This window comes from Lactuca sativa, chromosome 6 (genome assembly GCF_002870075.4).
Source record: "Lactuca sativa cultivar Salinas chromosome 6, Lsat_Salinas_v11, whole genome shotgun sequence".
Classification (NCBI taxonomy): Eukaryota; Viridiplantae; Streptophyta; class Magnoliopsida; order Asterales; family Asteraceae; genus Lactuca; species Lactuca sativa.
Genome location: NC_056628.2, coordinates 16,245,523 through 16,261,627, shown reverse-complemented (window position 1 = coordinate 16,261,627; position 16,105 = coordinate 16,245,523).

Sequence of the window (16,105 nt, the reverse complement as noted above, 5' to 3'; positions counted from 1 at the left end):
TGAAAGCGAGTATCAGCTTTGAAGCTGGTGACATCATAAGTATTTTAGTGTCTTAATTTGTATTTAAGAAATTGTATGTACATGAACTGTAAGTATGGAAAATGTATATGAATTGTAAGTATTGAAAATGTATATGAACTGTAAATGTAAAAATGTTTGTAAAACAACTTTAAACGTTTGAAAAACCCTAGAAATCCCTATGATTCCTACTATTATATAAAGTGTGTCTTCTACCAAGACCTAACTGTTCTCAATGTAGTCTTCTACCAAGACTTAACTGTTCTAAATGTTCGTTTCTTGTAAAAGTGTGTAATTTTCCCAAGTGTAACTATCATTTACAAAATATAGTTTTTACATTTAATGTTTAAGTGAAATGATCACTAAATATATGAAAAGGGGAAATTAATGTAGTACTGTAGTGTTGTATTATAGGAACTACTATTGTATTAACTACCTTAAACCGGATTTATATTAAGGTATTATATGATTAATTGCACCATACTATCGACTGGTAACAACGACATACGAATGGTCGTAAAACGGAATGACGTTTGGCACCCGCAGACATACAGGTCCGGCTGTAGCTAACAACAAGGTGTAGGATAGTCAATCCAGTATAGATCTATACGCAAAGTCACGCTCTCCCTCCAAGAGAATTCTGGCTACAACTCGGACCATGAAATTTAAGGCATGCTCCGATACAACGGATCACAATTGTTAACGTATTCATGTATATGTAATGTAATGTTACTTGTTCTAGTATCTTTGTATATGTTCTCTTCCTAGTATAGTTGTATATGTTCTTCTCTAGTATAGTTGTATATGTTCTTCTCTAGTATAGCTGTATATGTACTCATAGTAATGTAATGTATATGTTCTCATAGTAATGTATGTTCTCTCTATCTAGCAAGTATTGACTCATGAATGAACTAACTCATTGTAAGATATCACATTCTAGTAATAGTTCTAGTATCTTCCTAAACTACCCATATGGTAGTTTACTAGTAATCTAATTGGTACGTATGGACATGGATGTATACCCTTGCTACCCAAGGGCATGGGATGAACTGGAAGGGCCTTTATGACTATATATGTACATATGTTATATAACTAATATTTAAACGACCTTCGGACGAGTACCCGATATCCCACCAGTCCACATCTCAAGCGCGAAAAGGAAATAGGGTGGATAGCCTTCCTAAGTCTTTTAAACATTTCTTATATAACTATACATATAGAGGCATGCAACTTATAATATAAAATCATAAATAAGTTATGTAAAACCTTTGAACATAATTATTATCTTAAGAAAAGATCGACTTGATGTCAATCTATAAAACGGTTTGAAGGCATGGGTTTGATAAAACAGTTTAGTATAAAGAAACATTTGTTTGAAACACAATTGTAAATAAGTTTGAAATGTAATATACCAAGTAAAATGAACAGTTTAATAAGGAGTTTTAAACACATAAAGTGTTTATGAAAAACTTTTGAAGGAAATTGTTTGGTAAAACGGCTAATGAGTAATAAATCATTTGAATGCTGCTTATTAATCACATGTGATTGATATAATAAGTAGCATGATTCTACTTGTATCCCCCCCATAAAACATTTAAAAATAGTTAAAACATTGATTAAGGGGTATGAACTCACCTAATGTGGGTAATACAAATGGACTGAAGAGGTAGGACTGCTAGGTGTCAAGTGGAAACTTTAGACACACACAATGATCCTAATTACATATGAAGACATATGTATATAAACAATTAGTGATTATAACACTAATTAAACATGTATAGATATCCTAATGTGAGGAAAACACTTTGGTCAAGTGCTAGGAGGCTAGTAAGTTGCAACAAAGGAGTACAAGGCCTCGTATGGGAGTTTATGGTCAAAAGACCATATGTTTTGGAGTTTACGGCCCAGGGGAGTAAAATCTTGGCCGTAAACTCTCTCTTAGGTCACAAAATGAAGCTTAACATTAATACAACTTAAGTGGTGAAGAGCTTCTAGTCTTAAACAAGTGTTTGGGTGGGTTTAAGGCCTTAAAATGGCCTTGCTTGATGTTCACGGCCCTGGGACCACTCCCCCATGAGTTTACGGCCGTAAACTCATGGTAAGGAGTACCATTTGATGTTTTGAGGTTCGTAACACTTCAAGGATATGATCTATGATAGGTTCTAGGCATAAGGAAGGAATTTGGGTGTCATTTGTCCCCTTTATAGGGGTTTACAGCCCAAGAACTTGTCTTGGCCGTAAACTCCTTAATACTTGTGATTCCTTATGCTTTCTAGGTTATAAACACTTTAGGACACATGTCTAAATTCAAGCCTAAGCCTTAGGAAGTGTTTGTGGCATCAAAACACCCCTAACTTGTGTTTTCGGCCCATGAACCATTTGACCATGTGTTTGCGGCCGTGAACACCCATAGGTGTTGGTATATTGATTGTTTTGGGTCCTAGACACATCAAGGTAATGTGCTATGCTAGTCTCTTGGCTCAATAAAGGCATTTAGGGCATTTTGGCAACCTAAAATGGAGTTCACGGCCCAAGAACTTCCTTGGCCGTGAACTCACTTTCACCCTTGATTCTTAATTGTTTTGTGGACTAAACATTGTAATGAAGGCTTCTAGTTTGAGTTCTAAGGCTTTGAGGGTCATTGGGACACTTTTGGCCCTTAAAATGGAGTTTACTCCCCAAGTGTTCTCAGGCGGTAAACTCCCAAATCTTGGGGTTTTGGTCCGATTTTGATGTTATAAAACATAATCTAAGCTATATAATACAACTAGATAGAAGTAGTCACGATTTGGGATAAAAACCCGAAGATACGTGAGACAGAATTTTGACTTTTCTCTAAATGGAAATGTAACTAATGAACCAATATGGTTCAGTTTTCTATATATAATCCTGGGATTTTTGGCAGAAAATATTTTTATTCCTGGAATGAACTCTAATATCATAGAGTATCGGAATAACAGTGTTGCACGAAACCCTAGTACATCCACTCTCCTGATATCTCCTTAAGTGTAAATCCTGAAAAACTGCCAAACTTATACTCGAATTCTGGAATTTCACTGTAACTGTTCTAACTTCTATTGGATTGATGTGGTTTGTTCAGAATGGAAATTTTAGGTTGTCACATATTGGCTTCAAAAGCTTAGTGCCTCAAGTGTTGCACCTCTAATGGAGTCACAAACACCACTAAGCAACTAGGTGAAGAAGAAGAAGAGAGGAGGCACCCAAAAACGTTTAGAAACCCGAAGGATTTAGTTACCCACGTTTTTGGGGCCTAATGGGTCCTTTATATACTTGTGTGGCCTGCTAGGGTTTCAGTCAAAACCTTAATGGACAACTTAAACTCTAAGCAGCCCATGGAACCTTCTGGATAAGACCATGGACGAAAATATGATGGGCTCCCATCATAATTTCGCTCATCCCTTGTTCCTTTAGCATTCCTTAGCCCAATAACTCAATTATCCAATAATTGCAGTCTAGTCCCCTATATTTTATTAATCTCTTTTAGCCACATAATTAATTATCAATTAACTCTTGACTAATAATAATTAAACAATATGATAAAGGTAACCCAAAAGGACCATGCTCATAATCGGGTCAAGTACATACCAAAATAGTTATGGACTTAGACACTAATCCAATAGTCTCCCACTTGGATAAGTCTAATAACTATTTTCCATATGACTTCAGAACCTGATCAACAATCGTAGCTTTCAAAAGCCACTGTCAACTCTGATCCTATCAGATAGCGTGTCCTTTAGATAAGGGATTATATATTCCTCCATTATCAAGATATCGTATCGACATAAGACATGAATTTCAATCATTCTCTCTATACTGTTTCCCAACTTCCGATTTATGACGACTGACAACATACTACAATTGAACACATCAACTTAGTCCTGGCTTGGCCACAACTAAATCATCGAGGGGCCCACAAATATCGTTTTTATCCCACTTTGTCTAAAAGGAATGGATAAACCTCAACTCAAATGCTCACTTGCATTTACTGATCGAATCACACACAACAATAAGTTTTATAACACCAAGTTACTGGTGCATTTTCTTATTATCAATGTGCGACCGAACAAAAAATAACAACTCACACATCTCAGTTTCAAGAATATACAATATTATCGTCTCACTAATCACCCGTGATAAATCCATGAAGTGATCCAAGTGAGCATGGGTTTAATCCAATACTTTAATCTTATTAAAGCACTCATGAACTCTGCAGCAAACTTGTGCTATGTCTAAACTCTTCAGACAATCTACAGACTTTTCACGACAGTCTTCCTTCATACTTACTTCCAACGTATGACCGATTGTAGAGGTACGAATAACCCAGTTATTCTGGAAGTCAAAACATGCAAACTGAAACACAACAATAATACTTAATCCTATATGGCCCCAAACTTGTGGTAGTAAATAAAACACTTCTATTTAACCACCATATTTATTACTCATTATTTATCATTTAATGTTTCAGATAATCAACTCATTACTTGAATAACAAAAACAATTGTCTCATGCTCCAAGCATGCACACTTTGTTTCCTATGATCCTTACTTTGTGAAATAGATCAATTGAACAACTTTGCCAATGATGCTCATTTCATAATTCCCAATCCTTGTCATTAGTGTTAGAACACAAGGTTCTTGCCACTACTAGAATATGCTAGATTCTAACATTTTATGCAACAATCCTTTCGCAAAGTCATAGCACAAAAGTCAACAAGACTTGGCCAATGAAATTACAAAATACTCTACGGAAATTGTTACAAGACAATTCCATAGACGTGAAGTCTCACATTCAAAGTACATTCCTTTGAACATCCTTCTTGCATAAAATTTCCTAATCTAGACATAGACTCTCAATATCGAACTCCCAATATGGAAATATTTCCATATTTGCCATATGACAACTCATTCTTTATAGAATCTTATCTATTCATAATAATGTCGATATGGTCCATCTAATACCATGCTTCCAACTACTCACAAGCGACCAATCCTCAGCGATCTTGGGATCGTCTTTTGATAGTTGTTTAATTATTTCAGTAAACCGATTCTAGTCCTTTTTCCCTCTTAATGCGCTAGACATTTTGAAAATTTAAGAATGGTAAAATATTATAACATTTGCAATCGATCCAATACCCGAAGTGTATGGGACACAATGCATAATGTCTTACATAAAGATATGATACTTTACCAATCTTTTGCCATAATATTTTATGTGTCACATTCTCACAATTCGAACTATGAAGAGGGATACCGTAATCATAATCGTAATTTAAGAACACACTATGTATCCTTTGACTAAATTTATTAAAATTTCTCAATCTAAGCTTTAGATTTTGAAACGAAGTATAATATTCTCTTCCTTAATTATAGCAAAACAACATTTCAAACCATGCAACTTTGCAAATTGAATCTTTGTTTTTCTATAATTAATATTGCTAACTTGCAATACTTGGCCATAATAATCATACAAGCATAACACTTATGCTCCCACTTTCATGATGATTATTATCATATAAGCATAACACTTATGCACCCACTAGCTTTGACATGTATTCAGAAAACAGCTGAACTTCTAGAAAACAATGCTAATTGAATTCCACTAAATTCATATTTCTAATACCAGATGCTTCGATAACCCTTTATCTAAGCTTCTCAAACTTATACACCTTTTCCTTAGATAGCTCATATGTGTGTCTAAATAATTCAGAACTTATGTTACTAAGTTCCAAATGTTCAAACTAATTGTCAAATCTCACAATTCGAACTATGGAAAAGGATGCCGTAACCATAACTGACTTTGAGAATATAATTTTCACAATTGGTATCTTCTTAAAATCTCTCTTAGTGAAAGCATTTCCTCACAGTCATTTTCATGAAGCAGGGAATCTTATGACACTTAGATTTTATGGTGTATGAGTTGCTATCCATTTGAATTCTCCAAAACCAAAGTTTGTGACAAATCCAAACTCATATGGACTGAAGTTTCTTAATCTTGATTTCTTGCCTTATGCTAACACGAGTGCCCACCATGTCTTCCAAGTGGTTTAGCAACTTATCCTTACATATCAATGTACTTTTCATCGATCAAGGTACTTAGTCTTTATGCATTCAAATGAGGACCCATAGAACCCACATGCATAATTAAGTCAATTGGAATGGCACAGAAACAAAATAACGTCAACACGATAGGTTGCAAACCTCAAGTCGTGTGCTAGTGATGATCGATAAGGTTTATTCTTGATTTGTTCTTGAAACCTTTTTCAAGATTATTAAAACTCCCACTGACCTTTTGACATATATGATTCTCTTGTTAGGAAATTTTCCTAGACAAAACAAATATTCAAGAGTTAGTGAAGTTCTTATCAATACAAAACACCTCACATAATTGGTTCTAGTTGGTCTTTGTCTTATCAAAGACATCACAACTTACCAATTTCAAATGTGCAAGAATAAGAAAACTTTTCCAAATTCCACATTTGTTGAGTGTTATAAACCTACTAAAGACTTGTCACTCAATTCACAATCTTGGAGTATGACTCTAAGATTCGATATTGGAACGAAGTATGATTGACTTCTTGATTTAACCATTTCCACAATTCCCGATTCCTCTTCTTAGACATACAAATGTACTAAGACTCACTTAGAGGACCAATTGAGATATGGTTCTTAATCATTAAGACTTCACAATAAAAGGTACTCTCCGTTCTTCTTAGAATAGAGAAACTTTTATCTTTCTGCCTACTTGATTCTTCTTTAATCGTTCTGCTATTCATTGAAACCTTTTCAATTAACTCAAAATCACACTTAATCTTATAAGTATAACCATATTTACTAAACTTTAGTAAATCATGACGAATATCTTCTTTACTCTTGTGGTAGAATTGATCAACGTACGACTTAGCGTACTCGATCTCCTAGTCCTTCAGTTTACACTTTGTCAAAGAATTAGTCTAAATTTCCCAAATGTGAATGTTTTTTTCATTCATCATACAATACATGTTGCATGATTCCAAGTTTATGTCCAATTGAAACTTGGGGGATGAGAAACTCTCCCTATTTGGTAAACTTTTGACATTTCCACAAATAATATAATTAAGAATCAAATCCATCATTGCTAATAATAGAAACCTTCAAACATCAATTTTTCATACATGCCATTGCAAGGATAGATAAGTAAGATAAAATCAAAATTCATTTTATTGCGGAAAAAATTTGTTCTTACAATGCAATTTAATTGAAAAACTATGTTATTACATATTTATTAACAATCTATTCTAACTCCAGGTAGTAGCTCAAGAATTTAATCTTCAAGCAATGCGATCGAAATCCATTTCTTCACGATTAGATTCAACTCACTTCTTCCCTTAAGCTTCCTCTATTTTCTTCGATCCTACAAAACATCAAAATGTAATCTTATCACATCATGTATTAAGAATCTAGAATAGGAACTTAAAAGAGTTATTTAATGGATTTTACCTGAAGTAGAGTCATACGTCTTGACTCTCCCATCTCTTAGATCTCTCAGGTAGTTTGGGCAGCTTCGTCTCCAATGCCCTTTCTCTTGGCAATAAGAGCAAATGGATTCCTTTGGCACAACATATCGGACAATCACAGACTTAGTTATTTCTGGACTTCCAATGTTGCCAGTGTCCATGGAAGTTTGGGAATTTGATTCACCAGAAAAATTTGCTTGACCAGCACGCCAAATCATTGCTGATTCAGCAGCTATAAGAAAATAGGTGAGATCAATAAGGGTCACGTCATGGTCCATCATATAGTACTCTGTAACGAACTCACTATATGATTCAGGAAGTGACTGAAGAATCTAGTCAACAACCAACATCTCTAAGATATCGACACCCAACATCCTTAACCTATCAATGAGTGACTTCATCTCTAAGACGTGTGAGCACACTGATTTTCCATTTTCATGCTTAATTGCCAATAGGGCTTGAGTGAGCTTGAATTTTTCAAGCCTTTGAACTTGTGGGTTAGGGAGAACAATTAGAGGAGGTGGAGGAAGTGAAGCATGACTCTCATTTCCTGGATCGTATCTCGGAACGTCATCTTCATTTGGAAAGCTTGTTCTAAAGGATTTGGGAAGACCATGATTGTTAGAACTAGACATCTACAAAAATAGGAGAAAATTCAAGTTAAGTTGATTAGAATTCTTGATGTAACACCCAAATGAAACATCAAGCTAGGATCCAACACAATACTCTACAACCTAGAAGAGGGATGTCGTAATCTAGTCGCAGAATATTTGAAGGTAGGTAAATGACAATTTACCAATTTCCACCATGAAAAACAAAAATGAAGTTTAAGTTTTAAATGAATTGAAACTCCTAGATCTTTTGAGATTCATTGAACTTTTCAATGGCATGTTTAATCTCGATTATGCCCTACAATTTGTGACAAGGATGCCGAGGATCACAAATAAGGTGTGAATAACCATACGAATCATGTGGTGCACTCAATGCTACTATCACATAATCAATGTGCCGGTTAGCCACACACGCTCCATTGATCTATGATAAGCATCGAGCCGCCCTTCTCTACCAATGTCATCCCCAAATTAGTGTGTCGGTTAACCACACACGCTCCACTAATGTTTGACAAGGGTACGAAGTCTAATTCCATGGATTAGCATACAATTTCACATTTTGCCTAAACTAACTAGATTTGGGAATTTATGAAAGCATTTAGTTACTTTGTATACTTCATTTTACTTATAATAGAAGGTTTCATTCTATCCTACGCATTCGGCTAACGACCCTCCACTAGTCAAGAGTGCGGTGGGTAAGAGTGGATACCCATTCAATCGCCATTTTATAGGCAATTTCCTTAAACACCCCTTATAGACCAGCTTTGTGAATGAGGCATACTAACAGTAAGGCTGACTTTTACTCATATATATATATATATATATATATATATATATATATATATATATATATATATATATATATATATATATATATATATATATATATATATATATATATATATAATATAGGGTGTATTTCACACTTTTAAAATACTAAGTGGTCTAATTTAGCAAATTATACTTTTAATTTATTTAAATGTAAACCAAAACTTTATGGGTTTATTAAATCTCTTTTAATTATACACTTTAATTAATTAATAAAACCATAAGGGTGTAATTTGAACCTTTTCAAAATACTAGGGTTTTAGAATTTAACATTTCAAAATTAAACTTTTAATCAACTTTTAAATTCCAAAACTTGAGGGAAAGTTTTGAAACATTTCAAAACATTAGGGTTTAACTATTTAAAATTCAAAAATAAAACTTTTAAGTTCATATTTAAACTATAAACCTTAAGGGTGAAATTGAAACTTTTTCACAAGATAATTCAAATCTAAATTACAAATAATCAATATTTATCTAATAAAACGAAAGATTATCTAAATTTGACAATTATCTTCAATTTTGGCAAGGATAAACTCCAAATATTGATAAAAATCATCGATGGGGCCTTCTGCCAAGATTTCAGCTTCTAGCAGTCTACAGTTGATTTTGGCCAAATATTTTTATGTTTCGAACAGATAGGCCAGTTCATAGTCACATTTGCAGAATTCGGCAACATTGTCCTTTAGGGAGCCTAAAGTAGCGTGATAAGCTCCCATACTGAGATCATCTGATTGAATGCTTCGGAAGTGAGCAACAATAGTCAAGGAGTCATTTGGATTGATCGTAGAGAAGTCAACATTAGTAATGGTTTTTTGAATTGGTTTGTTTTGGAGATGTGATACCGGAACAACATGTAATGGAGTTCAAACTTAGTCAGGATCTTTCTTTCGAAATCGGAAATTTTCGTGATCCTTTTCTGAGACCAGAATTCTTTAAGAGGAAGCGCATTCTTGGATAGAAAGTCTTCAGTCTTTCGCGTTCAGTCCAGATGATCATTTGAGGATCATCTTCCGGATGAGGAGGAGAAAATTTGGTGTAGGTCTTGCTGAAAGGAGAGAGAGGCAAGTCGATCTAGTTCGAATCATGATTTGGAAGATCATAGTACATGAAGGGCACTATGTCTACGTCCTTTAAGATTCCATCTCTACAAAGCGGAGAGATACCCAACATCGGATTAGGATTATCATCCTTTAAGGATTAGATTTAGATGCTATTTTCAAGGGCTAAATTGATCTATTCTTGGGACCAGCCACTTGTTCCAGTCAAGTGCGAAGCAGTGAATAGGACGTCCGAAATGGGCTTCTTGACCTTGTCTTTTTGTTTGCTGAGGACGGAAAGAACTTGTTGCATGTTCTCATCGATGACAAATTTTGGAGGGGAGTTTAGCAGAGGCTCTTCCGGAATATGATCTGGCTTCCGGAGAGGAGAACGTTCATCAATGGGGGCAATTTTTGGAGCCGGAATAGGAGGCATCATCGAGGTAGTGGCTCGGAAGGCATCAACAGTTAGTTTGCTTTTGACCTTAGCCATTTGTACTCTGTTGCGAAGGACTTCAGCCACAGTGGCTGTCCATGATACGGTTGTCCATATTCGTTGTTCTTCCTCCGTAAGCACCTTAGCTGGAAATTTCCTTGGAGCTTGCAAAACTAACACTCCATTTTTTACAAACACATACTCATCTTCACTATCATCATCATTGTTGTCATCATCATCATCACCAAGAGAACCTAAACGGATTTGCAATGATTCATCAGATTCGTCTCGGAGTCTGAACTTCGAGACCGGTTTCCATGGGTGAGATGTTGTATTTGGTCCTTCTCCTCCTTTTGCAACAGATGGCTCGGAAACTGATGCAAGAAACGCAGACTCCTTCAGGTCTGAAAATTTATCAAACACCTTTTGGAAAATGGTGTTGAGCTGAAGAGTGAGGGCATCATAGGCTTTAGCAGTGGGAGCTTGAGCTTTGAGGTGATTGAACAATTGGGAGAGAATGGAAAGCATCTCATCGAACTTGTTGTTCGGAACATCCACAATGTTCCAAGATGCTCTACGAAGCTTGATTAGGACCTGTTGCACGATGAGATTCATCTCATCCTTCTTCCGGATCTCCTTCTCTAATCCTTGGATCTGTTTCTCATGATGAATATGAGTTTGCTTAATGAGTTCGTTGGAAGCATTGAGCATATCATCATAGACCTTTAACATCTTGGTGATGATGTCAAGGTAGCGATCAACACTTTCATCGTATTTCTTCTATACTTCCTCGATTGTGTGCTTGAGCCTTAAGGAAATGAGTTGATCTAGTTGAGCTTCTCGTTCCGCAGTAATAGGTCCGGACTTGTTGGTTTCGGACAACGAGTTAAGTATGACATCATGTTTGGAATCCAGCCCAGAAACCTTGACATCAAGTCTTCTGTTGAGTCCGGCCACAGAAGCTTCTATTTCATTCACTTTCTTCATTGAAATCCGAGACTTGTTCTACCCAACTTGATGATTTAATTTCCATTAAGGAGAGCCATGAGGAGTGGGAACAATGTTGATATTCTTGGGGGTGGACTCAGTTTCACCATCAGGAGTGGCTTGGATGTGATCCTCTACAATAATTTGTTCATCAATTGATTCCAAAAAGGATGATGAAATTCTGAAATCCAAGTCTAGCCTTGATGAGGAAGGATTTGAAGGAAAAAAGGAATGATGTGAACAATTGGGGAGCAACAATCGAGTCACTTTCATTGGCGAACATGACTTTGTCTGAATGCTCTTCATTTGGATCCGAGTGCATTTTATCGTGAAATTGAGTTTTTGGAGTTTCTCCGGAAGCTAACTCCAAGTCAGCTACTTCATTGAAAGGGACAACAAAGGGAAAGTTGCTCTGAATGGACCTATTCCTCATGGAGATGAGTGTTCCTTCAACTTGGGATCTGGTGAGCTCCGGATGCCTTTTCTGGGCCCTATCAACAAAATCTTCCCATATTGGGTCGTTAGCACTTGGTCGTCCTATACCCTTATCGGGTATCAAACCAGTTGAGGCACCGGAGGTTGGAGGGACTGCTCCAACCTCGGAATGCTTGGGCTCCGGAACATGGGTTCTGGACTGTGCGTGTATAGAAGGAGGTATATCAAAAGTGACACGTGGGTTTGTTTCGGGGGCAAGGAACTTTGTTCAACACCGACATCACCTTTTTAGGAAGGTGAGGGTGGATTGTGTGGAGACTCCCTGCGAGTATGTGTAGGTGATTTTGAAACTCCGAGGGGTACATCGGAAGAGTGGATAAGTGGGGTAGAAGGATGGTCAGAGTCAGCCGGAATGTCCTTGACTTCTTTCGGTTGAGAGGAAGAGTCGACTTTGGATCTCTTTTTGGATTTTAGCATAGATGGGGGAGGTTTTACGCTTGGCAAATTTCTTTTTTTTCCCTCCTGAGGGATCATGTTTGGCCTATTCCAGAGTGGGCTCAATAGAGACAATGGTAGATTGTATTGGGTCGTACACAATCGAAGTCTCCAAGTGATGTCTTAGATGAATTGATCAGGAAGGAATGAGGGCCAACATATGTTCTGGTAATCTCCTAATTGGTCCGAAACAACTTTGGTCCGGAATACGATAATGTTTAACAGTTTTGAAGGAAACATATACCTCTTTTAGAATTGTAGACATTGGAATTGGTTTGGACCTTTCACAGTAGAGTTTTTGGATTGTCAGGGCCCAAAATCTAGGGATCGAAATTTCGTTAGGCTTCGACTTGGTGGTGAATTTACGAAAATCTTTCCATAAGACTTTAGGAAGATCGACGACGTTGCTCTTGTCGGTGAAGATACTATAGAAAACGTATGGCCAGTCTTTACTTTGAATGTTCGTTCCTCCGTGCTTCCCAGATGATCCTATGATGATAAAGTGCATCAAGACAGTCCATAGACCTGAGACGGCCGACTTCTTGAATTCTTTAGCCTTGTACTCCTGATCATAACCAATGTGATTGAGAAATTGTTGAAATTCTTCGACAGTGGGTTCTTGAACTTTGATATCGGAAGGATTTTCGTTTACTCCAATTTCCTTGAGAAAGGTGGATTTGTAGATTGGAATGATGCGATCACCTGTAATCTTGGTCTCAAGAACACCATTGTGGATTTTGATCCTCTCGAATGCAGTGGGAAGAATGCTAAGTGGAAGAGGAGGGTCTGGAACTTTGGTAAGGGGAGTGGATATGGAATGATGAGCAATGAACTCAATCATCACTCGAAGAGATTCGTCATAATCCATGGGATTGAGAGAAGAGTTGTGTTGTATCCCTAAGGAATGGTTCAGACGACTGAGAGGAGGACAATCTCGTGGAAGACTTCTTCTTAGCAACGATTTTGGTGGCTTTGGGAGCGGTTTGAGCGATTTTAGAGGGAGATGAAGACGCCATTATTGCAGGTAGTGAAAGCTTCAAGAACACCGATGAGGGAAAGAAGAAGAAGAGTTTTGGCTCTTTTGTGCGCGTAAAGTGAAAAATGAGGGATGAAAGAGGTTTATATAGGTTAGGAAAAAATGGTTCGGGTCAAAAGGCAATGATGGAATCCAGATTTGGAAATGGGTCGCATTAATTGTGTTGCCGTTATTGTTGTGAGTTGACATGTGGTGACGAAGCGTTCTATTGGCTCAATGAAAAAATAGAAACCGTCGTTTGGGTGATGGGATGTTTACTTTTAAGAGACGTGCAAACATGGAGCGGATTTCGAGGGTAAAAGGATAGGTATCGTCAAAATTAACCAATGGGACAAAAAGAACGTTTCATCATAAAAACCTTTGGACTTCAACTTGTGTTTGAGTTCGGATCAAATTGGTTCCGGAATGTTTTTGAAAACAGTTCTAAACATGAAGAATTCAGGATGAAATTTAGTAGTATCGGAACATGAAAAGGTGTTGATGACTAGTTCCAGAATAAAGCATATGAGCTTAAAAACTGTCTGGAGTTATTTGAAAATTCTGGAGCAAAAATAGATGAGATTCCGGAGTGACGTGTTAATGAAGTTTTGAAACAAATTTTTTTTATAAGATTTTGAAAAAGAGTTGTGAAATAATTTTGACGAGATGAAAGTTAAAAATATCCGGAGTGAAGTTTGAGAGAATTCCGGAGTTGAATTTTAAAAAAACTTCTAGTGAACTTTTGAAAACGGCCGAAGTGAAAATTTGAATAGATCCAGAGCAAAAATTAGAAAATCTGAAATGAGTATTGAGAAGTTCCGGGAAGAATTTTGATAGAATTTCTGGAGTTAAATTTGAAAAACCTTCGGAGAGTAGAATTTGATACCTTTCCGGATTTGAATCCTAGGATAACCTTATGAAGTAAGTTATCAGGTAAAGCTTTAACCAATGTAACTATATGGGCTATGGAATTCATATGATAAGATGATCTATACAACTGAAAACTCAAGTGCCGGTTACAGAAAAAGACACATAAAATGATCCTATTTATTCCGAGAGGCAATAGTTCCAAGATGAAAAATAATTTTGAATTCGAAACTAATTTTCTTTTTGATGTTTCCATCAAAAAGTGCAAGCCTCTTGAAAGAACTGAGGATCAGACATCATCATACCCATTTTGTTCAGAAAACCATTAAATTTGGTTTCGGCTAATGTGTTAGTAAAGACATCAACAATTACATCGTCAGATGGAAAAAAAAAAGCTCAATGTTACCATTTAGAACATGATCTTTAATAAAATTGTACCGTATGTCGATGTGCTTTATCATGGAGAGTTAAATTGGATTGTGTGAGATAGGAGTAGCACTTTGAGAATCACAATATATTGGAATTTGTTGGAACCGATAACCATAATCCAGGAGCTGAGATTTCATCCAGAGAACTTGAGAAGTGCAACTAGTAGCAACAATGTATTCCACTTCGGCTGTTGAAAGTGTGATGCAGTTACGTTTCTCAGATGACATGTTGACCAATCGACCGCCTAAAAATTGGCAGCCACCAAATGTGCTTTCTATGTCCAATTCAAGAGCACAATAGTTTGAATCGGAATATGATTGAAGTAGGAAACTCTCATTTGATGGGTACCAGATTCCGATATTCTTTGTACCTTTGAGGTATCATAATATTTGCTTAACAACCAAAAGATGAGTCATCTTTGGATTGACTTGAAATCTGGCACACAAACATGTTAAAAACCTGATGTCCGGACAACATTCTGTGAGATATAGCAGGGATCCAATCATTCCTCTGTACTTCTATTCATCAATTGCTACACCTGAAGGGTCCGAAAAGATATTGTGGCTGAAACCCATTCGTACCTTGGCTGAGGCACAAGTGTCTATTGAGTACTTTTTGAGGAGTTCCAAGGAAGAAACTTAATTCACGATTCATACTCATTTGAAATCTACTGACCATTAACTTAGCAAAGTCATCAACCATTGATGAATCGGTGGATCCGAAAATGTTGTCATTAACATAAATTTGGACAAGCATGAAATATTTTCCATTTGACCTTCGGAACAGAGTGGAATCTAAAATTCCACTTTGAAAGCCTGAACGCTTGAGAAAGTTGGTAAGGGTCTCGTACGATGCGTGAGGAGCTTGTTTAAGACCATAAACAGCTTTCCGGAGTTTGTACCAAGTAGTTTGGATATGATAGATTAACAAAACTAGGATGTTGTTGAAGATACACTTCAGTATCAAGTTCACCATTTAGAAAAGTACTTTTGACATCCATCTGGTAAACCTTGAAGCCTTTGTGAGCAGCACAAGCAAGAAAGATTCTGATAGCTTCAAGATGGTCAACAGGGGAAAAGGTCTCATCATAGTGAAGCCCTTCAATTTGTGTAAATCGTTTAGCCACCAATCTTGCTTTGTTTCGAATAATGACTCCTGAATCGTCTAGTTTTTTCCAAAACACCCATCTAGTACCAACAATGAGGTGATTCTGAGGAGGAGGGACGAGAGACCAAACTTCATTTCTATCAAATTCTGCCAATTCTTTTTGCATGGATGTAATCCAATCTGCATGTTCTAGTGCTCTTTGATGAATTTGGGTTCAATCATTGAGATAAATGTCGAAATATGACATTCATTTTGAACACTTGTGGTACAACGAGTTTGTACACCAGCGTTTCGGTGTCCAATAACTTGGTTTGGAGAATGATCCTT